This window comes from Galeopterus variegatus, unplaced genomic scaffold (assembly GCF_000696425.1).
Source record: "Galeopterus variegatus unplaced genomic scaffold, G_variegatus-3.0.2 Scaffold465, whole genome shotgun sequence".
Classification (NCBI taxonomy): Eukaryota; Metazoa; Chordata; class Mammalia; order Dermoptera; family Cynocephalidae; genus Galeopterus; species Galeopterus variegatus.
Window position 1 is genome coordinate 328285 of NW_007726576.1, and position 12004 is coordinate 340288.

A 12004-nucleotide genomic window follows, 5' to 3' on the forward strand; every position below is an offset into this window, starting at 1 on the left:
AAAAAAAAAAAAAAAAAAAAAAAAAAAAAAAAAAGAAAAATATCAGTTGTATTTTATATACCAGCAATAGTTAGATGTAATTTTTAAAGACACTATTTACAATTTCAACCAAAGCCTAGATTAAATCTAACAGAAAATATACACATCAATAGGTAGAAAATTAAAACACTTGTTTGAAAGAATCTAAAAAGTAGACAGATGTGTCATGTTCATTCAGAGGAAGACTTGAGTTGCTAAAGAAGTCAGTTCCATTCAAATTCATCTATAGGTTCAATATGATTCTAGTTAAAAAACAAAATGATGGCCGGCCCGGTGGCGCACTGCTACAGTGCGCCTCTTGGGAGCGCGGCGGTGCTCCCGCCGAGGGTTCGGATCCCACATACAGACCGGCCGCTCACTGGCTGAGCGAGGTGCGGGCGCAGCACCGAGGGTTGCGATCCGTTGCTGGTCACGAAAAAAGACAAAAAGGAAAAAAAAAAAAAAAAGAAATGAACAGGAATTTTTATAAAATTTGCCAAGTTAAAGCTAATATTTATAATGAAAAAACAAAATGCCAAAAACAGTCAAGACACTACTTGAGATACCCAGTCATGTGTAATTTCATTTTAAAGTCATAATAATTAAAGCAGTGTGATAATGACTTAGGGACTGACAAATTGACGAGTTGAACAGAAGAGAGGTTTCAGAAACAGATTCACCTTTATTAGGAAATTCAATATATGCAGAGATGGCACTGTAGAGGAAAGGAGTATCTATTTAAAACTGGTATTGAGACATTTATCCATACAGACAAAGGTGAAATTAGATCCCAAAGTGTATGAACATCCATTTGAGATAGATTAAGGATGTAACTAAGAAAACTTTATAAGAAAATATCTTTCTGATATTGGGGCATAGTAGGGTTTCTTAATGATAAACATGAAAAAAAGATAGACAACATCGATTCTTTTTCTTTCTCCCTTTTTTTTTTTTTTGGCAGCTGGCCAGTATGGGGATCAGAATCCTTGACCTTGGTGTTAGAAGACTGTGCTCTAACCAGCTGAGCTAACCAGCTATCCTGGCAACATTAACTCTATTGAAGTTGTTTTAAAAATCAGTTAATGAAAAGACTCAATGAAAAGCACAAATCACAATCTGAAAGAAGATATTTTTGACATACATACCTGACACACAAATGCATTTTAAATATTCCTGCGAATCAATAAGAAAAAGGCACACATCCCAACTGACAAAAGGGACAAAAATATGAACAGGTATTGCATGAAGATATAAGCATCATAGTTAATAAATGTATTAAACATATTAAAAGATGCTCAATCTCATTAGTAGTCAGGAAAATGTGAATTCAGACTATCATGAAATATTAGGTTAAACCCACTCAGATAAAAAATTTGTTATTCAACAATACAAAACGTTGGAAGAGGATATGGAGCAAAGGGAATATCTATGCATGGCTGCCTGATGTATAAATGAGTCAACCACATTGGAAAACAATTTTGCATTCTCTTTCAAAGCTAAACATTCACAGATCTATAGCCAGGCAACCTCACTCCTAAGTATAAATGCAGAAGAAACTCATGCATAGATGTGTACGAGGAATGACTATAAGAATATTCATGACAGTAATGTCCTTAACAGCAAAAACTGGGAACAACCCAACATCCATCAACAAAAGTGCTGATAGATGATTCTGGTATATCCATACAATGGGCTGGACAATGGACAGTAATGAAAATAAATGAACTACAACTAATACTATCATACAAGAATCAAGAAAGCATTATGTTTAGCGAAAATAGGAAGCCTCGGAAGACTACATACAGTACTATAACTTTTTAACATTCAATAACTAGCAAATGTAAGCAATTATGTGTGTGTTTGTGTGTGTCTTTGTGATAAAAGTATATTTTTAAAAATTTCAAGATAACGGCTACCTTTAGTGGGCAAATGGGGGTGTGAGAAAAGGGAGGTAAACATAGGTAAATGCATGCCACTGGCAATCGTCTTGCTCTTGATTTGGGACACTGGATCACAAAGGTTCATTATATTATGACATTTTTATAACATTTTAAAATGTTATCAAGAAAAAGAGAGAAACTTTAAATAAAATAAATGAAAAAGAGACAACTGTAAGTACAGTAGAAATCTTAAAAAAACATCACTTATGCTAATTGATTTGAAATCTTAGAGAAAATCTTAGCCTAGAAAGTAAGAATTATCAAAACTAATTTAAAAAGAAATAGAAAATCTCAGTAGTCTAATAACTATTAAAGAAACAGAATAAGTAGTCCTAACTTCACCCACTCACCTCCCAAAAAACAAGAGGCCTTTTATTGTTTGAAGCAAAATCCATAGCAAATAGTACTATTGGTGATAATATAAAATATGCAGCAACTATGAAACAGTACAGAACTTCCTCAAAAAATTGCAATAGAATTACCATATGATACAGCAAGCAATCCCACTTCTAGTTATATATCCAAAAGAATTGAAAGCAAAATCTTCAGAGATATTTGCATACCCATATTCATAACAACATTATTCACAATAGCTACGAGGTGGAAGAAACCCAATTGTCCATTGATGGATGAATGGATAAACAAAATGTGAGATATATACACAGTGAAATATTATTCAGCCTTGAAAAGGAAGGAATCCTGACACATGCTACAACACAGATGAACCTTGAAGACATTATGCTAAGTGAAATAAGTCTGTCACAAAAAGGCAAATACTGTATCATTCCACTTATATGTGATACCTAGAGTAGTCAAATTTATGGAAAGAGAAAGTGGAAGTGAGGCTACTAGGGGCTGAGGGGAGGGGAAATGTGGAGCTGATGTTCAATGGACATAGTTTTGCAAGGTTAAAAAGTTCTAGAGATCTGTTGTACAACGATGTGAATATAGTTAACGTTAACATAACTCAACACTTAAGAATGGTTAAGATAGTAAAAAGACTGAGAGAAAGAGAATTAAAACTGTGTGATAGGGCACAGGGATAGGTCAATGGCACAGCACAAAAAGCTCCCAAACAGATCCAAGTAGATACATATAAAACTTTGATACATCAGAGAAAAGTAATTATAATTTAGTGAAGAAAGGATAAATGACTCACTGAAAAGCACTGAGACCACTGGCTTTTTATCTGGGGGAAAAAATGGAAAAAGATTAAATTTTTATTACATACCACATGCAAAAATGTGCTCAAGTTGGGTTAAAGACCTAACTTTGAGAAGGAAAATTAAAGTTTTTTGAAGAACATAGTGAAATATTAAAGAATATCTTTATAACTTTCAGGTGAGAGAGATTTCTTTTAAAAATAATTCTAAATATGTATTTTAAATCTATAGCAAATATGGTTAATGGCAGCTTAAAAAGCATTTGAATTAAGTTCATAAACAAGACAAGAATCACCAATAATGTTTCTAATCAATATAGCACTGGAATGGCCAGCCAATACCATCACTGTCGCCACCACCAAGACTCTCACCAGATGTGTTCCCTGGGCTTTGGACTTCCCAGCCTCAGAAACTCTAAGCTATAAATTTTGTTTTCCTTATAAATCACCCAGTTCCAGGTATTTTGTTATAAGCAACAGAAACAGACTAATTCAGAAAATTGTTACCAGAGAAGTGGGGTGTTGCCTATAACAAATACTTGAAAATGTGGAAACAGCTTTGGAACTGGGTGTTGAGGAGAGGCTGGAAGAATTTAGAGGAGCAGACTAGAAAAAGCCGAGCTGCTAGTCGGAGTTCAGAAGACAAGAAAACCAGGGAAAGTTTAGAATGTTTTAGAGACTGGTTAAATGGTGGTGACCAGAATGCTTATGGAAATATGGACTGTAAAGACCATTCTAAGGAGGTCTCAGGTGTAAATGACAAGGGACTTATCAGAAAATGGGGCAAAGATCAAACTTGCCATGAACTGGCGGGGAACTTGGCTGCATTCTGTTCATACCCAAAAGCTTTATGGAATGTGGAACTTAAAAGTTGTGAACCAGAGTATTTGGCGGAAGAAATTTCTAAACAGCAAAGCATTAAGGAAGCTGCGTGGCTACTTGTAACAGCCTACACTGAGTTACGGCAGCAAAAGCATGACAAAGCCAGAACTTAAAAGGGAAGCAAAGAGTAAAAATTTGGAAAATCTGCAGTATGGCCATATGGTAGAGAAGTAGAGAACATTTTCACTATAAAAATGTAATGGTGGGCCGGCCCGGTGGCGCACTGCTACAGTGCGCCACTTGGGAGCGCGGTGGTGCTCCCACCGAGGGTTCGGATCCCACATACAGACCGGCCGCTCACTGGCTGAGCGAGGTGCGGGCGCAACACCGAGGGTTGCGATCCCGTTGCCGGTCCCAGTCCGGTACGGGCGCGACACTGAGGGTTGCGATCCGTTGCCGGTCACGAAAAAAGACAAAAAGGAAAAAAAAATGTAATGGTGCTAAGAAGATTAGTATAAAAGAAAGGGATCATCAGGAGAAGTGGAAAAGGGCCCTGAAGGCATTGCAGAAGGCTCTGGGGCCAACTCTTCCACTTCAGGCCCAAAGGCCTAGGGAGACAGAATGCTCTGGGGGAACAGGCCCAAGGTGCCCTCCACAGGCTCACTGCCCCGGGCCACTTTGGGAAGCTGCTCCCAGCACCAGCACCCCAGCTTCTTTGGCTGCTCCAGCCATGGCTAAATTGGCCCCAGGTGTGGCTGGACCTGCAGCTTTGGAAGATATGAGCCAGAAGCCTTGGCAGGTCTGCAGGTTCACAAAATGCTAGAGCTGTGAAGGCTTGGGAGCCTCCACCCTGATTTCAAAGGATGTATGGAAAAGCCTAGGGGCCCAGGAAGTGATCTGTCACAGGAGTGCAGTCTCCACATAGAGTCTTCACTAGAGCAATGCCGAGAGGAAATGTTGGGTCAGAACTGCAGCAGAGAAACCCCATCAGTGCTATGTCTAGTGGAGCCATGAGAGCAGGACTGCCATGGAGACCCCAGACCTGTGGAGCTACCAGCGTGCAACACTAGCCTGTGAGAGATGAAGCATCACCTGAAACCAGGAAAGCCATAGCAGTGGAGCTATGAAGACTTGGGGATCCAACCAGCATGCAGAGGATGTCAAACATGGAGTCAAGGTATATGACTCATCAGCTTTGAGATTTAATGCCTGCTCTGCTGGGTTTCGGATTTGTTTGAGACCTATTACACCTTTCCGTTGGCCTATTTCTCCCTTTTTGAATGGGAATATGTACCTTATGCTTATCCCACCACTGTATCTTGGAAGTAGATAACTTGTTCTTTGATTTCACAGATGGGACTTTGAACTTTGGACTTTTAAGTTGAAACAAGTTAAGACTTTGGGGACAAAATGAATATATTTGTATGTGAAAAGGACATGAGTTTTGGGGGCCAGGGGTGGAATGCCTTCAGCTGAATGTCTCTCCAAAACTTAGACCCCACTGTACAATGAAGAGAGGGTGGAAATCCTACGATGGTAATTGGAAGCTGGAGCCTTGAAGAGGTGATTAGATTGTAGGACCATGCAGTAGTGAATGGATTAGTAATGTTTGTCAGGGGCATGGTTCTGAGGGCTTTAAAAGGAGGGGAGAGTTTCTCTCTCTCTCTTTCTCTCTCTCTCTCTCCCCCATACCATTTTCATAATGTGATACTCTGCCATTGCTGTTGCCACCACCAAGGCTCTAGACTTTCCAGCCTCAGAAATGTAAGCAATAAATTTCATTTTCCTTATAAATCACCCAGTCCAGATACTCAGATATTTTGTTATAAACAACAGAAAAAGACTAACATATCATTTCACTGGACATTATGTACAGGAGTGGGCCCAAGCCCATAACACATTATAGACTTTTCGTCTGCCTTATAACCCCACCATTACCAGCCTCATTGAACCGCTGAATGGCATGATCCAAGCCACACTGAAAATTTTGTCACCAGAGTAGACCTTGAAGGGATGGTCTCCCCAGCTGACTGAAGCCATCAGACTTATAAATGCTGCCCCACGGTGGGGCACATATCTGTACAAGACCAGCTTGCAGAACACACACTAATAACTGGAGCTCTAAAGGTACAGGTACAAGAAGGAGGACTACAGCCCACCTGGTGGGAGGATGGACTTCTTCTGTTTTCCACAGAACCTCCCACCTGGTAACACTTTAACAGACTGGAAACTACGGCGGTATCACCCTCCCAGGGGCTTGGTATTCTCATTCCATGCAAGGATGGCCTTACCTCTACCATCACACTCAGTCCCCCTTTTATTTAAATGGGGGCCCAACCTTGGCCACTACAGCCTCTCCAGGATTCATAAAGAAGGGGTCAGAAATTAGTTTACTATTATGGGCTCCAACAAAGACCCCCATCTATATGCTTGTACCTACTGATAACATCAAAGGCCAAAATGTACAGTATTGCCCCCCCCCAGGACAATGCCCAAACCAGGGGTGGTGTTAGACGATGGTGATCAAACAGGAATTATGTTACTATTAGATGAAGATTTACCTTGCCTAGTGCCTTTAAAACATTTGTCTTGTCACCCTTTGCTTCTTCATTTTTAGATTCCTGCCTGCAACATCAAGGAAGGCCTTTCTGTCCTGGGCTGTCACATTATGCTAAAGGTCACAACCCATCAGACTGGTGCATGTGTGGATTGCTGCCAGTGTCCAGTTCGGAAGGGAAGCCATGGAGGGTTATCCCTTTAACAGAACTGAATGGGAACTCTGGGTGGGGAGGGCTGGGAGACATTTTAGGAACCTTAAATACTATCACCTCCCTATGGGCCATTGCAGAAGGTTGGTGGATAAGATCGTGCAGGCCATTTGGGTGTCGGGGGTGGACTGTAGGAATGTGGTCAAAACTCGCTGTATTCTCGTGGCCTTCAGAGCTCTGGCTTCAATGGTTACAATTTCCCCCCTACACAGATTGCTTAGCAAGCAAGGAAGGGAAAGGAACAGAATGCTATGCTTGTGTACAATAAAGGGAGTGACTCCAGCAACACCAAGAATAAGCAACAGGTAGCTGTGAGGCACCTCGGAATCTTCCACTTCTGCAGCCTTTCTCTCTTTGGCATGGCTCCACTTTTGTCTCTAAGTCCCTGGTAAGCTTTAACTCCTCCCCTCTCCGGTATTGCAGAGAAAGCAACTGTGTAGCAAATACATTGACACTCCACCAGATCTGTTCCTTGTAAGTAACTCGCCCATCAATGATAATAATTATAAACTCCTTGTAAATTCTATGGAGTTGTCTGCTTCATTCTTTGGTGTTGGGATACCTCCTCAGTTTGGTGGGCATTGTACTGTTAGCTCACACTCAGGCATACTTGGCTTTTTGCACCGTAATAACCCTAACTCCACAGGCCAGGGAACCAATGTGGGGATTCTGCCAGTTGCTGAGTATGTCTATTACATTATTCCTTCTGAAACTGGGGAAATAACAACAGAATGGGTTTGGGCATCCACTGGGCCCACTATGAGATGAAATTGAGCAAAAACTCTATTGATCACCTGACCTCCAAAAACCCCTCATCTGACTGATGAATCACAGTAACATTCTGTGTCTTCTAGAATTAATATCACTTAAGAACCATTGTACAATAATCCCCAAAAGTTCTGATTATTTCCTTCTCCCCATTACATAGTCACCCTGGTAAAAGGCTTATGGTCCCTGTGGAGAAGACTGAAAGAAAGTTTAACAACTGTATATATTTTTGGCAATTGTGAGGAAAATAGAGTAGTTTAGTCAGGCCCCCTTGCCTCAGGTCTGGCTGGGTGTGGTGCAGCACATTGTTTGTAAACAAGTTGTGTGGGAGTAGAGTTAGTGTGCATGCATGCCCATGTGTATCTTTTGGCTTGTTGCTATTTTTAGTGTGCTCTTCAGGGTGTGAGGCAGTGGCTCTGAACTGCTGGTTGGCAGAGCTTGCATCTAAAAATAAAGACTCATTTCTTCACCCATGGCTCCAAGAACCTTTTCCTGTTACCTAGCTTGTTGACCTGTGTGTGAAGGGTTTGTGTTCCGGTCTGGACAACAGGCTCAAGGGGTCTGTGAGCCCTAGCCCTAGCTCTACAATTGGCATGGTCTGCACCAGGATTCTGAGCAGGTACAGGAGCCAAAAGCCCCTTCGGATAAGGAGGGAATGTGGCTACTCTTGAACATGTTGTGCCCTGTGGCCACTTTCCTGTTGACTGGGATCTGGTTGCTGCGCACTATACCGCAGGTCAGCATAGACCAGGCACTACAGTGGAGAACCCCTTGGTAGGGGAAGGAAATGTGGCTATCCTTGAATATGTGGTGCCCAGTGGCCACTTTTCTGCTGACCAGAGCCTGGCTACTGCTCACTATACTGCATACTGATAGAGATTTGAAGCAGAAAGCAGAGTTGTTGGAAGTGCGGATAAATGTCCTGGAGGATGACGTGCAGTAACTGGCCAGTTTTGCCTCTCACAGCAGGGAAGACAACAAACCGTACATCTCCAGACATAACCTGTTGTGCATCAGAAAGTGAAACACAAGCAGCCTATGGGACCAGATGGACAACCAGTGGTCAATCCACAGTTGACCCAATTCACTACCTGTGTCCCATATACTCAGGTTGAATTGGTTGACTTAGGGAGACAGTTTCAGCAGAAACAGGGAGAGCCCCTGGCTGCTTGGCTGCTGCAGTTATGGGACCTAGCAGTGGATAGTGTGGTATGCTCTGGTGAGGAGATGGAAAAATTGGCCTCCATTACCATTCACCTGTCCCTGAGGTAGCAGCTACAGAATAGCTGCAGATATGCACAAGGGCCAGGTAATCACTCCTTAATGGAATGGGTGAATGCGGCTGCCCGAACTGTGTGGGCAAATACTGGAGAACTGCCCAAGATTGTGAGTAAACGGCAAACACATGCTGAGTTGGCTCAAATAATTTGGGAGCTGGGGATGTGGCAGTCCATGTTTGATGTAAACACCCATGGAACGTATGATGAAAGTTTTACAGGGAGCATGAGAGACACTGTGCTGCAAAATGCCCTGTCAACATCCTTTGGGTCACTGATGGCCATACTGGCCCCATGGGTTGGTCATCCTATACATGAAGTAATGACCATGATAGCCAGCGTGGGTGAAATAGAGGAGAGGAAACAAGTAAAAGGGGTCCGAAAGGTGACTAAGACCAAAGCCCCAAGAAATGCTCGGGATTTTATCCCAAAGGGATCAAGCAAGACTAGGCATAAGCAGATGTGGCTTGACTTGCTTGCAGCAGGGGTTGATAGCAAGAAAACTGACTGGCGGGCCGGCCCGTGGCTCACTCGGGAGAGTGTGGTGCTGATAACACCAAGGCCCCGGGTTCGGATCCCACATAGGGATGGCCGGTTCGCTCACTGGCTGAGCGTGGTGCTGACAACACCAAGTCAAGGGTTAAGATCCCCTTACTGGTCATCTTTAAAAAAAAAAAAAAAAAGAAAACTGACTGGCAGCCAAATGCAGTCCTGTTTGCCTTGTGGCAACAGTTGCACCCTGAACAGCATTGCACTAAACATCCGGAAACAGGTAACAAGGTACGCTCAGTGGATTTAAAGGATTTTTTGGTTGCTCCCAAGGAGGCAGATGAACTGTTCAATTCTGATTAGGAAGCAGGCCAAGGTACTCATCTTTTGGGGGCAGGTGAGGACCAAAGGCCTCACGTTGAATTGGCAATACATTAGTCAAGGAGAAATGTGCAGCATGTTTTGGCACTGGTGGATACAGGTGCAGAATATAGCCTGATATATGGCAATCCAGATAAGTTTCCAGGGGCCACAGTTCGTATAGATGGCTATGGAGGACAGACTATTGAAGTCAAAGCTGTGTCATTGCCATTGGGCATAGAATGATTTCTCCCTCATATATATACTGTATATATAGTCCCAGTAACTGAATACATCTTGGATATGGATGTACTTTATGGTTTGCACCTGCAAACAACAGTTGGAGAGTTTTGGCTGCAAATATGGACAGTAAAGCCTGTGATACAGGGATATGCTAAACATGACTCACAGGTGTTACCCAAGCCAAGGCATGTAGTTAACGTAAAGCAGTGTCGCCTACCAGGAGGACATGTAGAGATAGGTGCATGATATTGGAGTTAGGGAAAGTTGGCATTATTCATCTGGCTCATAGCCCATTTAATGCTTCAGTAAGGCCAGTGAAAAAACCTGATGGTACCTGGAGAATGACTGTAGAGTATCGAGAACTAAACAAAGTAGAGCCTCCTTTGCATGTAGCTGTGCCTTCAGTTCACAACTTGATGGATCAGCTGATGACTCAGCTGGGAACTTACCATTATGTACTGGACTTTGTAAATGCTTTTTTCTCTATTCCAATCTTGGCTGATAGCAAAGATCAGTTTGCCTTCACCTGGGAAGGGAGGCAGTAGACCTTTCAAGTATTGCCCCAAGGTTATCTGCATAGCCCAATGATCTGTCATGGTTTAGTCGCTGGGGACCTACACAAGTGGACAAGACCCAGCACGATTATGATGTTTCACTACATTGACGATGTGTTACTAATCTCTGATTCTCTTGCAGATTTCACCCAGGCAGCTCCAACACTGCTAAGTCATTTGGAACAATGTGAGTGGGCCGTGAACACAGGCAAAGTGCAAGGACCTGGGCTGTCAGTCAAATTCCTGGGAGTGGTCTGGTCGGGTAAGATGAGAGTCATTCCAGAAGCTATTATAGACAAGACACGGGTATACCCTCGACCCACAAGTGTAGCTCAGCTACAGATATATTTGGGACTTCTGGGGTACTGGAGAGCTTTTGTACCCCATATGGCCCAAATGGCATGCCCACTGTAAGCATTAACAAAGAAAGGAGCCCCCTGGGATTGGACTGAGGAAGGAGAACAGGCTTACCGAGCTACAAAAAGGGCAATACAGCAAGTACAGGCTTTACAAGTGGCAGATCCCACCAAGCCTTTTCAATTAGATATACATATAACCCAAGAAGGTTTAGGATGGGGTTTGTGGCAGAGACAAGACTGATTCCAAACACCTGTAGGATTCTGGTCTCAGCTCTGGAAGGGCGCTGAAGGGCATTATTCCCTAATAGAAAAACAGTTAGCAGCTGTGTATTCTGCCTTGATAGCCACTGAAGCTATCACAGGAACTGCCAAAGTCCTAGTAAGGACTACGTACCCCATACTAGGTTGGCTGCACATGTGGGCAACCAACCCTAAAACGGACATAGCTCAGAGTCCCACTCTGTCTAAATGGTGAGCATATATAGAACGAAGAAGCACTCAGTCAACGAGTCCTCTGTCCAAAGAGTTGCAAACTGTGCTAGGACCAGTAGAGGTTGTGTAGGAAACTTTGACACAACCGTTACCCATGGAGGTGGAGGCTACACCTTTCCATGAGGGACAGGGACCTATCACAGAGCAAGCCTGGTATACAGATGGCTCTAGTATGGGACCCTCAGCATCGTGGACAGCTGTTGCCATCCAGCCCTTAACAGATACTATGTGGTATGAAAACAGCACAGGGCAAAGCAGTCAATAGGCTGAATTGAGAGCAGTATGGATGGTGATAAAAAATGAGCCTGGGCCATTAACCATCTGTACTGACAGCTGGGCTGTGTACAAAGGTTTAACCCTTTGGATTTCTACTTGGAAGTATCAATGGTGGATGGTAGGCTGCTGACCCCTGTGGGGACAAGCCATGCGGTAAGAGTTATGGGAATTATGACATGAGAAAGAAGTAACTCTTTTCCATGTCACAGGACACTTCCCCTTAGTCAGTCCAAGAAATGATGAAGCCGATGCCTTAGCTAAGGTAAGATGGCTGGAGAGAGCCCCAGCTACTGATGTAGCCCAGTGGTTACATCGACAAATGCAGCATGCTGGCAGCAATAACATATGGATGGCGGCTCAAAGATGGGCCTTGCCTAGGGGCCAGCCCGTGGCTCACTTGGGAGAGGGTGGTGCTGATAACACCAAGGCCACGGGTTCAGATCCCATATAGGGATGGCTGGTTAGCTCACTGGGTG